Here is a 13,245-nt window from a genome sequence, read left to right as displayed (position 1 = left end):
TATACTCACTTGGATCCTCCTTTTCTTTCCTTACACGTTTGCTGTTGGCCACTGCTAGGGAAAAAAACCCATACTTCACTAGGCAGACTTTAGGTCTCATTTGGATGTTATTTGGAAGAAAAATCGCAATGGCGTTTGCCAATACGGACTGGCATGGGGTCAGTTAGACTCCCAAGTGTTAATTTCTGCCTTTAAGGTGCATAAGAACATGGAGATGCGTTCACCAAGATTTTGAGTTCCCCTATGCGGTATAAAAGTTTTCCTTCACAATGAGATGCTGCTTGCAAAGAAGTGAAATGAAAGCATTGTGCTGGCCTTCCCCCAGAGCAGTTGAGTCACCGCGACACGTGGTAGTTGTAACAGGGTTTCATAAGGAAACAGGTTTTATTTTTCGTGTAGATAAAACCAGCAAAATTGGTATAAGAGTTTTCAAAACTCAAAATCACTGCCCCTGAAGCACTTAATGTGGGATGTTTTTTCCCTGTGTGTAATCTTAACTCGAATGCAAAGCTGGATTCACACCTTTCTCTGCAAATTATGAAGATTCAGTGTGAGATTTTGCCCATGGCACTGAGAGCTGTGGATGTTTAGCAGGAGAAGATTTGTTTTCCCCTTTATCCCTGGAATTCTGCTCATTTCAGATAATAATTTTCTTACCAGAAGGTTTCTCCTCCCACCCCAGCTACATCATGGTGCAGCCCTCATTCCCCAGCGTTCAGCAGCTTCTTTCAAGTTCATTGGGTAATTACCAGCAAATTGTAGGGTTTTTCTGTCAAAATAAACTTTATTCTTATTTTAGACAAGGCTTCCCACCCAGGTAGCTCTTCCACTCTTTGAAGTTATTTAACTTGATAATGTTATTTTGATCAAAGTCTTAAGCTTGTTGGCAATAATCTTGAATTTGGTGTAGCTTTTATCATTTGGCAGGAATCTTTGTTGGCAGGATGGGTCTTAAAAACTGTGTTATGTGTCAGTGACCTAACACGTGTTCATTAGACAACTGAAGATTTTGTGTGTGTGACAGTAGCAGTAGTCAGGGTTGCCCGGCTGACTTAATGGAGTTTTGTGGAGTCAGGCGTTCTCACTGTGATTTCTTGGAAGGGAAGGTTGATGGTCTGACCAAAAAGTACCTTGCAGTCCCCAAGAAAAGTTGCAGAGACATTTCAAAATAGAACATTCCCCCTTGGGCTTTTTCATAGCTGGGATATTTACTCAGGATATTGAATCAGTTATTGGCCAACAGGCATTTGGCAAGCTGAAAAGCATAGCCCTAAAACCTTCATTTTAGTGTCTATTACTGTTGTCTAATTTATGGGGTTTAAACTGTCCGACTGAAGATGTTGCACATTAATGAAAAAAGAGGCATTCTAGAGGTGGCAGCTATAAATCTGAATTTAAAATACACAAAAATCATCTTTCTCCTTTGTGAGAAATGTGTTATAACTAGAGAAGTGGACTTGGTCGTTTTGAGGACTGTCAATAAGATGACAGCATTTTGATGTTGGTTTTTGTCCAACAAATACAAATAAAATCAAATAAATGAAAGTAATCTCAGTGGCACCAGGGAAGCAGAGATGTGGGGAGAAAAACTCAAGCATCGAAAGAGTTGTTCATCGCTAACCTTGGCCTTTGGTTTTATCACTTAAAAGTAGCTTAGCATTGTTTACTTGTGCCTGTTTTCACATGGGCATCCACTGAACATAGGTGATGCTGTAGCTAAGATGGTATCGGCACAATTACAGTAATCAGTACAAACTACTCTCTGTTTTTGTTAAGGTTCTTCTGTCACGCTCTCTTTATGAAAATCCGTATCATAGTTTAGCTTGAGCTTGCTGGAGCTAAAACAAACGCATTTTGCTCTTTCAAGATACCAAGATATACTCTGTGATGCCTGCAACGTGCTTATCAGTGTGGTATCCAGGCGATAATATTGACAGCTTCTGTCGTGGAGATAGAAAAGGATTTGCCATTTTGAGCGTGGGGCAAAAATTCACAAAACTTATTTTAAATGCCCCTTTTAATCAGGCTGATCAAGAAAACTAATCGGTTTGATTGCTGCAACGTTGTGCTTTTCCCCGTTCTTTCCAGTAAGCTTTGGAGTGCTCTGGCCAACAGCTTAAGCGCAAGTGAACTAAAACCACTGAACTGGAGTGAACTGCGTAATGGGCCTTTGATGTTTCTGTATGTACAGTGCATCTCTCACTCAGATGGCTTGGCAGAAGGCTCTCTGCCATTTATTCCCTCTCTTCCCTCTGCTGTTAAATGGAAGCGGGTGTATTCTGCTGATCAAAACATCCAGCACACTTCTGCTAAATCCTTTCAAACTGCAGCCAGGGTAATTGGGACGAGTAGGATAAATGCATGAGTATGGCAGTAAAAGTGATGGCAGTCCTTTTGAATGACTGGGTGTCCTCCTGACATGTAATTAGCTGCTTTAGAAAGATGTGGATTGGCATGGTCATAATTAAAAGGATTTCTGTCTTTTCTGTGATTGAAAACAGAAGATCTTCCACCCCCTAATTCTCTTTAATACCAGTGTTATTAGTGACACTTGGAACACAGCTACTTCGTAAACTTAAATAATGACCTGTTCCTAATGGTAACTTACAACAGCAGGGACTGAAATCAAGTTTAGTTTTCTATGCAAAGCTGCTTCTCTTCCTTTTATGGTCCCCGCTCATGTATATATTGCTTCTCGGTAAGTTTCAGAAACAAAATGGACGTTTAGTTATGTGTGACAGCATGATTACAGATTACCCAGGGTTCTGGTTTAGCTCTTCTTGATTTGTTACTCGGCTGTAGCGTTGAGGAAGATTAGCCATGGTCCAGGACTCCGCTGAATGCCTCATCCCGTGTTTTCACCCTGCCCGCAGGTAGAGGGTACCGATTGCACTGTTGTCCTCCGGTTCCTGAAGCAGGGAATGTAACTTAGCTCTTCTGTGCCACTCCAAGTTCTCCTTCGCAGTGTCTCCGTTTGGAAGCCTTATCAGCAGTTGTTGCCAAGTATAGAACTGTATTGTCCTCAGGCTGTCTGCTGTCTCCTGTTGCAGTTAGCATGGTGTAGTGTTATGAGCTAGCTCACCTTTTTCTTAAGAAATCTCAAAATAGCCTGCAACTGGGTAGTTGGCTGGACAGCGTGCTTGCCATTCATGACAGGAGAGGATATATGGTGATGACGTAAAACAACATCGTAATCTTTCTCTGATACGTTGCTAGGTTCTGAAAAAGCATTTGTCATAGGGTGTTACGTGCCTTTTTAGTCTGTGTTTTTGTGAGAAACGTTATGTGTTGACCAGTCTCGAGCACTGCAGAGCCTGTGCTCCATTTTTGCCCTTCAGCTTCTTGGCCATATTTTTCCATGGTGCTGTTCTCCTGCTGTAGTTACTTGTCAGACAGGCTTGCGGAGCTTTTTGGTATGCAAAGATGCGTATAGAGACTCCTAGACAAATGTAGAAAAGTTAGCAGGTTCCTAACTCCAACAGCTTTGCGAAAGAAGTTAGGAACTTAACTTCCTTAGGGACTTACTTAAATCCTCCAGTTATTTTTCAGCTTCTTTGTACTGAAATACTTGTGTAAATCTCATCCAATGTCACTGTGGTTCAGAAGAGACCAGCGGGTCTTGGGTACTTCAGTTCTTCCAGCGCGGTTACCGCTGGTGGTACTACACTCACAGTAGCAATGGTAGCAACTTCTTTTATAGGACATACATTTTTAGACATTAACTTGCTGCTGTCACTGGCCTCATTTCAGCTTCCTATCCTCCTCTCCCCACCCCTTCTCCTTAACTAATTAAAGTCTTCCACGTTATGGCAAGATGGCATATGTAGCTTAAATAACCCACCTCTATAATTAAGAGGTTGACTTTAGCCTTCTGAGATATATTTTACATCATTTGAGATTTAAAAATACATTTTACTTACAAAGTTTATCTGTCAAATCGCTCAAGGAGGGCAAAGAGATAATGAAAGTAAATTATTAATTAATATTTCTCACCCAATATATTCCATTAAGAATATTAAGCATATATTCCATTCCTCAAAGCACGTTTGACTTTGGATTTTTTTTTTTTTTAAAGTCTGCCTGCTGATAAAGTTGCTGCTATCTCTCTTTGACAGGACTGTAGTGACAGTACTGAAAATATCCTTCAGGAGCTAACCAGAGCCAGGAACTCAGAATATCAACTCACTGACCAGTTTTTCCTATGCCAGAGTGCAAGCCATTTCGTTTACGCATTATGGCAAGTGAGCAGATCTTTTCAAGGGGAAAATGACGTAGACTCTTCCTTGACACATTCAAGTTGTTCTTCTGTTCAAAAGGTTCGATATAATTTTGGAGTGGAAAGTAGCAGCAGGAGCATCTCGCCTTTCTGCGTATTGGATAGAGCGGTCTGAGTTTAGGTGGAGCTACGCTGGATACGGAATGGCAAAGAGGAAATTCGATGTGTTGCTGGGAAAGACTTGAGTGTATTGCACAAAATGTGTAACTACTACTTGAGAAGGGTAAACATCTTGGATGCTTTATTAATGAGATAGTTGAAGCAGTTTATTAAATGCTCTGAAATCACCAACGTATGTTTCCTTGTGCCAACGTGTCTTCATGGCACGCCATATAGCATTTTGAAGGCGGTTTAGGAGTTGTTGGAATTTGAGACATGCTTTTGGTCAGTTTGTGGCAGAGGTAGTTGCCTGTCGGTTTAGGTAAACGTTTACATCTTGGCACACAGCTGCTCATTGGGCAGTAACAGTTTAATTCGGCAACTCTTCCTTCCTTTAGAGCTCTTTTAAGTCACAGTCCTCTTTCTCCAGGTGCTTGGAGAAGAGAAATACTATTGAGATGAGGGAATAGATCCACTCATTTGCAGAGCTATCGGAGTTAACATCGGTTGAGAATCTGCCCCTAGATTTCAACAATACTCGCTCGCTAATGCTGGGACTTGCAGCAGAGCAAGAACGAAACGGTCCTGAAGTTGCATTGCCAGTAGTTCAGTTCAGTGAAGTAGGCTTGAAAATTAGGCATCTGATTAGGACTTAAGAGTCAATGAAGTATCTGTGGACATTGAAAAGGTATTTGTAAATGTGTTGAGAAAAAAAAATATTATTGACTTTGGATTTATAAATCCATTGGATACAAATGATAACATTTGTAAAGAGTTATGTGGAAAAGGCAGACACTTTCAATTAGGGGATTTTTTTTTTTTTTTTTTTTTTGCATTTGGAAGGGCAGGATGGTTCGTTCATCCCGTTGGATGAAGTAGATAGAATAGGGCGTGTGCATCAGAAATTGGGAGGCCATCTAATATTCAGGGTCTCCTTGTAGGTGATAGACTGGTCCCTTCTGGCCTTAATTGTAAAACTAGGATTCCAAAGAGGTAGCCTTGTCTTTTACCGTTATAACCTGTTCATAGTATTTAATAATTTATAGAGATTTGAGTACTAGAGGGGTTCTCTGCAGTAAGAACTTCTTTTAAAAGTATGAATTCCCATCAGAGAACATATTGTGCCTTATGTCTCTAAACCACGTGAAGTTCCAGTTATGTATGATAAATATCTTTTTACACTTTGTACTTCTGCCATAACGGGAATCAAACAAATGTAGTTTTGATAACAGGTGGTTTCTGTACGCTGCCGTATTACTTGGATTTCCTCCGGTATCTTACAGGTTCAGTCTATCTCTTCTGCTGACACAGCGGTGCGTACTTTCATACCAGTCAGTGCTGAGCAGCTAAATTAGCTCTGGAACAGCATTATTCTGTTCAGCTGTTCTTTTTGCTTCTTATTTGAAAATAAACAAAAAAACACTAAGCAAAAGCCCAGGTCAGTCTGAATTTCTAATCCTAACTTCTTTGTTCCTATTCATTGCGTTAGACATTCGGGTACATGAATTCCAGTTGTTAAGGGTACCTTGCAATGTTTTTAGTGTTACCCAAGAACATTCCACATGAAAACCATTCAACAGGAAAAAAAATTCGATCAGTCATGACCGTTTCCTCTAGCTGCAGTGCCTCAAGCAACTGTTTTTTGCAAAGGCTTTCATCAATTGCCAGAGTGCTTCAAAAAATACCACAGCCACCAGAAGTCCTCTTGCGAAACTGCTGTCTCCTCTTACTTCCGACACTGAGCCTCTATTTCCTTGAAGGAATTCCGGACGAGTGTTTTGAGCTGTACCTCCTCCAACTGCTCTGAGCCGTTCACTTCCCTCTGAAGTTGACTCTTGTTGGTACCGAATTTGTCACACGTTCTTTTCCCAAACTTCAGTTCTTCTCATAGAGGTAATTTCTTTTATCTTTCATCCGAGTTCCTTCACACCCTGGTAATCCTATTTTACCTGGTTTACCGGTGGTTTTCTCATACTGAAGTGCTCTGACCTGAACCCGTTGTTCTTACAGTCTCTAAAGAAGGGGTATATATTCTTTCTATCCTAATAAAAAGCAATCCAGCGTAGCGCTGAAGCTTAGGTTTGGTTCAGTCTTATGAAATCTTCTGAGCTTGCTGCTAGCCGAAAGACCTCGGGTTTTTCCGGCACAGTTAGTTAACAGCCCTCCTCCCTTCCCTCGTTTCAGTTTTGACACTTAGATTAGCAAATCAGGGAAATAGTAACTTTTAAGTATAATTTTTTTTTTATTAATACTTGGACTGCCTTTTTTACTGGGAAGGCTGGTACTGGGCTGTGCGCTTCAGCAGATACTCAGCAGTGTTCTAGCAACTTGCAAAAATACAGGTATATCGCAGATACGGCAGTGCTTCTAAACAGTCTAATTTGAGGTGTCTTGCACAAAACTACAGTGCTCAGGTTTACCCGTTTCGTTTAGTTTTTTGTGCTGTTTGTTGTTTGCTGCCTCTCCCACTCCTGCCTAGGACTCACTTGTTGCTCTCCGTGCCCTTTCTCCCCTTTCGCAGTCTTCGGTGACTTTTGCCATTTTAATTTTGTTCCTCCCTGCTTTCTCTTGGTTCTCCTTTTTCTCTTCTTCCTCTACAGGCACTTTATTACCTTCGCAACTTCAAGCAGTGTATTTATGGTCAGACATTTTTTAATTCCTTTAACACTATTTTAGTCCAACTCAAGAGACGTTCACCTTTCCTTTTGCCTGTTAGACGGTGCTGTATCAATTGCTTACTTGAAATCCAAATATATATTGTCCACAGTGTAGTATAAATATGAAAACTTTTGTCTACTCTGACCATTAAAAAAAAAATAATTAGCTCATAAATTCAGTCGATTTACAGCAGGTTCTTTACTTGCAACCTCCTGTGCAAAATAAGGTCGTTCCAAGGCGTTGGACCATGGTTAAGGGAGCAGGACAAGGTAGTAGCATTTTTTTCTTTCATTTTATTTTGTCTTGCTTGCATTTAGTGTTGGAAGCTGTCGTAATTGGCGCAGTTGTTTTTCTTGGTTAGCGTGCTGTTGCCTGCTTTTTTAACGGGAGGGTTTGGGGCAGGATGCGTGGATTTGCATAGCTTTACTGTGTACTGGTTCCCCTCGTCACTTCATTCACCCAGGGTTTGGGATCGCTTTTTGCAGCCAGAGTAGCTTTTTTTTATTATTTTTTAAGTTGTTTTGGATTTGCAGATGATTGGGAAAACTTGAAATTACTTTTCCGAATGAAAAATTACGATGAAAACAGAGTTTGGATTTTGAGCTTCCCATCTTTCAGTATTATCCACTGAATTTTCTCTTTCTCTTCTGGCTTCTGCGTAAATTTAGGTGTCATTTTGAGACTTGAGACTTGTGCTGAACTGAAGCTTGTGGCTTGCTTCTAGTTGCTCTGGGGTCAGAGCCCTGTTTGTTCTTTCAAGAGGGACAGATTTTCCATTTCCTCACCCGCTGCAACACAAAACTCAAAAGCAAAAACCCTTTCGCCTTGCTTTTGGCTCTAGCCCTACCGTTAGTAGTGTCTTGCTGAATCTCGTCAACAGCCGACCCTCCTTGACTTGCTGCCAGAGTTGTTCTCGAGGGTTACGGGCAGCACTTCTCACAGCCGTGCAAACGCTCGGCGCGCTGCTGCTGGCTTAAACTGGGAGAGCACCGTGTCTCTTTGGAAGTCAGATGTCAGATCCGATGTGATAAAGCGATATCATCGTGCCACAGAACCACCGTAAGACAGGCTTTTACCTTAAAAGATAATACAGGAATAACAAGTTTAAACTAGATTTCGTCCAATAGCAGTTCTATCAAAGGGTGACAAATAGAAGTCAGTTGTGTCCATGGGGAGCACTATTTTCTTGACAAATCGCCTTGGCTGTCTCCCTCTTGGTCTTTATGATCTTCCCAAGGCTGACGAAAGCCCGGGAAGTGTGAAATATGTGCAGTACTTTTTAAATTTATTTTTTTTTTTTCTTAGTGTCAATTTAAAAAGTGCCTAAGTGAGTAACAGGACTCCAGAGTGAGCTGGAGGAATAGGATTAGACCTCATTTCCCTCTTAAGAAAAGAGCCCTCCCTGCAGTCCCTCCGCACGTGCGACTCCAGACGAGCGGTGGGAGTCCGGCCGGAGCCCTGCAGAGTCCGGCTGGAAAGAAATCTCCGCTCCTTCCTCATGCTGCCCCCCTCGGTTTTCGGTCTGTCGGTGGGGATCTTCTTAACCAATCTCATTTCTCAGCCAAACCTTTGCAATCTCCGATTTGGGGTGGGCGGTAAAGAGGGGGGGAAGCTTGGGTAGAATTCAGTAGGAAACTGCCTCTGGGATTGCAGGTACAAATAGCTTCGTGCGTTAAACATGCACTTCTGGGTAACCGTACATCTGAGACTCTGGATAGAAAAAGCCAATACGTGTATTTAATCACCCCTTTTTGGAATCACAGAGGCAGTTTCTTCCTATGTTCTTAATTATTTCTAGGCTTATAATAGTGGCACCTGCTAAACATTTTGTCAAAATAATTGTCACTATTGGCAGGTGGTTCTAGTTTTGTAAACATACGTGAGAATTTTATGTGGGTTAAAAAAAAAAAAAAGATAGATCTCAGTGCTAGTTTAAAAAATTGCATTAAAGGAGAATTTCTTCTGACCATAGTAAAAGGAATTAACAGAACGCTATTAAGATGTATTAGGGCCACTTAAGGATTCAGAAAATGAAAGCAATCCATATGTAGATGTTTTATTTTTCCTTAGTAACAAAATGTTGTTTTCACTCTGACAACTTAGTAACATATGAGTTGGGAAAGCCTAGGAAATTACTGTTGGCAAGAAAAGCTGTAAGGACATCTCTTTTGCAGAGAACAGAAAATGGGCTTGTAGGATGTTGATGGGTGTTGATATAAGCAATGATCAAATGGGAATCTATTGCTGGGGTACTAATGAAAATAAAGTATTTGTGGAGCCTATAATACACACGGACCATTCGACATTGTACCGTCGCCCTGCTCTAGAGATGCCTTTTTTAACAGGGGTTTATTTTTTTTTTTCCTAAACCAAGTGATTGTCAATAACAGTGGTTGTAATTGAAGAAAGATTAATGTAGTAGTGAGTGTTGCAAACCTAGGAGTGAAAAGATGGTGGAACAGTATCGGAGGCACAAAAATATGAAGCAACCCCCCCCAAAAAAAAAAAAACAAAAACCCTAGCAAAGCGCCGGGGAGTTGCGTTTATTCATTTCAAAATTTTGTGCGTCTTAATTTTGTTCCACCGTCAGGTTGACTCGGGGGGCGGGGGGGCGTCGGATCCGCCTTGCATCTCCGGTAAGGGCGAGCCAGCGTGGCTGTAGTGGTAGTGCTGTGCGTGGCGGATGGCTGGCAGTCGCCTACGGTGGTCACTTCGCGCCTCTACCCAATGCGTCAGTAATAGAAGGTGAGCTGTGTCCCGTCTCTGCCGGTCACCGTAACTCCCCAGCGGGTTCTTAACGTGTCTGTGCGTTCCTCCGTCAGCATCTTCCGCTCGCCTGTTTCTTTCTCCCGCCATGTGCCCCCACGGAAATGGCACCTGTGTCTCATCTGCTGTAGGTGTTCTGCCTACCTCAAGAGGTAAACATGGTATCCTAGAGTCGTACGTTCACAGTCTGTTCTTCTTTTCTACATGAGCACTAGCGCGCGCGCACACACACACACACTGGATCTTGACCTGATCCTTGCTGTAGCCACCACCAACTCCTCTTGCAAATTGGATGCTGCTTTAAATGTGAAAACAAATGTTCAAGAAGCTATAAAACCTGAATGAAAGCTAAAGCTGAATTTATAAAGCCTTGTTGCATATGAGCCAAAAGTGCAAAAAGCTCTATATAATGAACTAACCTGCCACTCATATAAATATAAATATATATAAATATATTAAAATCAGACTGTTCTACAAAATTGTGTATTTGTATTTTTGTGTACGTACAATTTTCTGCTAAGCAGAAGGAGGATGTAGTATAGGATGATGTGAGAAGAGATTTTGTTTAATCATATTTCTTTGTTACTTATTTTTGTTAACATCCAGATGCCTGTCTTTGTCTTCTGTGTATGACACTGTTCGAAAGGTGCAGTATCTCTCTCCCGCCCGCGCATTAAACCTCTTCCACCGTGAAAGAGTCGGGTAATGCCACGCCTCATCATCAAACCCCGCAAATACGCCTGGGTCTTGGTCTTAGCAAGGGCTGCTCGTTCAGCTTAAAGACTATATATTTCACCGTGGCATTTAATGGGCGTGTTGCGTTCCTTGCTCCTAATAGTAATGTCAAATACCCGTGCGCTGGTTGATTGCTTTTCACACGGGCGCTCTCCAAGCACGCTGCCTGCACCATCCGCGGTCTGTAGTGTCTTTGCTACTGGTCCTCAGCCTGACATTTCGGGGAGGGGGAGGAAAAAGAAAAATAACGAAGCAGTGTAGACTGGGAGAGGGGACGAACGGATCCTTGTGTTCAAGTTACTTACGGAAGAAAAGCGGCCAGGGAAGCAGTACTGTATATCACAGGGGAGTGAATCTCAGGTAACAGCACCACGGAGGAAGGTGGAGGAAGGTGCCGCCGGAAGCTCGTGTTCCCCACAGCTGTCCGCACGCTGCCAACGGGTGTTCTTTCCTTTCGGGAAGGCAAGCCGGCAAGGTAATAGGTTGTACCTTGCCCCGTGCCGCTTCAGAGACATCCTTCCATCGCAGGAGTTGCACGCGAGCCATGCGCATCTCTGGTGGCTTTACGGCGGTTTGGTCCACTGCTGTAAGAACGCTGGTGGCGGCCGTATTTGATGAGGTTCGTCTTCTCGTGGCTTGACGCCCTTGCGGTCAAGATAGTGATTTTTAAGAAGAACATTCTAAAGTCTTGTCCAAATCACTGCGTTTATCCGCAAGATGCCGCGTGGGCCTGCTCCATCGTTTGCCGCAAGGAGAAAAGTAATAGTTTTTCTCCCTTGGTGCACTTGGGAATTGTTAGTTACACATTACGGAGTGGAGAACTCTCCAGGGAAAGGGGGGGGGTCAAAGGAGAGCTAGATAAAACGGGATGCAGTGGAAAAACTAATGCAAAGCTTTGGGCACGAGGTGATGGACGTTCGCCTTCCAGTTCCACCGCAGACTTGGCTGCAGACCCTTGAGGCGAACCGGTCCTTGCCGCGTGCTTCAGCGTTCCCATCTCCGAAATGCAGGTGAGAGTTAACATCTGTCACATCCTCCTCAGGCGGCAGGTACTGCGACAGTGTGAAGTATCAACTCCTTCCCTTCTGTCCTTTGCTTTTTTTTTTTTTTTTTTAATTTAATTTCTAACATTGTTTGAACTGAATTCTGGCCCAGGGAGAGCGATACTGCATCTTTACATGTAGGGCTCATATTTATAACAATGTGTAATGACTGTAGCAAAGTCCTTGTTTCTATACGTGAATGGACAGAGAAACAAGTGCTCTATTGTATTGATTAAACTAGTTAAAATGAGTCCTGTATCATTGTATCTCCTATTCTGGATTAGTGCCTTTTGGACAGTAGACTGTTCTGTAATTAAAATGTAGTATAACTGCTTTTTTGTACAGTTTTGTTTTAATAAAACTTTTTTTTAATTTGTGTTTATTTTAGTATTGTACCTATTAGAAAATAAAAATGTATAACTCAACAACGATGCGCTGCTTCTCTCGTCCTTTGTTGTGCAAAGCTGCCGGGGCGTGAAAGCCCGAGCGAGGCCTTGGGCGCAAGTAAGACCCAAAATGTGTCTTGAGAGCTTAGCAAACGTAGGAAATGCCAACTCACTCGAGGAAGACTGAGGTCTTTGTGCCTTCCCCCTTTTTTGTAAGGACGGTCTCTGGGAGGGAGGAAGGTGGTGGGCGCTGCAGTTGAAGCGGTGGCATCGCTTCCCTGGCGCTTGAGCCAGGGGCCGACACCGGAGGCCTTTTGGGGCTCTTTCCTCTAAAAGAAGATATTAAGAGTAGAGTTTTATCTACTTCTTTTGGGTGCTTGTCACAAGTAAAGGTGCTGGTCACGGTACAGTAACGTAATGGCCGAGGGGACGGTGGGAGCGGGGTGAAAAGGTGCACCGCTCTTTGGAAAGCCCCCGCCAGGCTCCGGGAGCCTGGAGAAGGGCCGTGTGAGTCGCATCCCAACACAGAAGGGCTCTCGCGCCAGGAGGTGTTGAGGGGCTGCAGGGAGCAGCCTTTGGGGCCGTTTGGCAATAAAACCAAAAAGATGTCGAAGTAACGAGTACAGGCATAATTCTGAGAAGCCAAAGGCACGAGGGGCCTTGCCCGGTGATGGGGCCTTGCCCGGTGTGACCAGGTGCCCATGCAGAGCCTCTTCCCGAGGAGGACGGTCCCCATCACTGCCCTGGGCAGAGGATGAAGGACAAAGGCCTCTCCCTGCCTCACAGATGAAAACCAGGGATGCAGAAAAGCTCCATTTGGACATCTTAAAACAAACAAACCAAAGGCACGAGGGGCCTTTGGCTGCCCTTTCATCCTGGCCTGGTTGTGCTCAGTATGGCGGGGGTCTCCAAACAGGGTCGGCGGGGTGGGTGAGGAGAGAGCTTCGTAAAAACAGGGGAAGGAGTTTCTGCGGCGGGTGTGTATGAGTTAGGTAGCAGGGCAGAGTCTTAGTATCATGGAAATAGATTTATTTATTGAAACGGTGTCTGGGTTGTGCAATACTGGTTGAAATCAGTATGTGCAGCCGGGGTTTGGGGGTGGTTTTGGGGCTTTGCTCGGGATGGACGCCCCCAAGACGAGGGGCAGGGCAACCCTCATTGCGTTGGAGCTGCGGATGATGAGTAATACACCTTAGGGGTGGAAGCACCTTTCAAACGGGTCCCTGTGCCTCTCTGAGACATCGGGGGGGGGGGGGGGTTTTCTTTAAAGGGTTTTAAATAT

This window comes from Pygoscelis adeliae, unplaced genomic scaffold (assembly GCF_000699105.1).
Source record: "Pygoscelis adeliae isolate BGI_AS28 unplaced genomic scaffold, ASM69910v1 Scaffold121, whole genome shotgun sequence".
In the NCBI taxonomy this organism is placed as follows: domain Eukaryota; kingdom Metazoa; phylum Chordata; class Aves; order Sphenisciformes; family Spheniscidae; genus Pygoscelis; species Pygoscelis adeliae.
The sequence above is the reverse complement of the archived record's forward strand: the minus strand, read 5'-3'. Positions refer to the sequence as shown.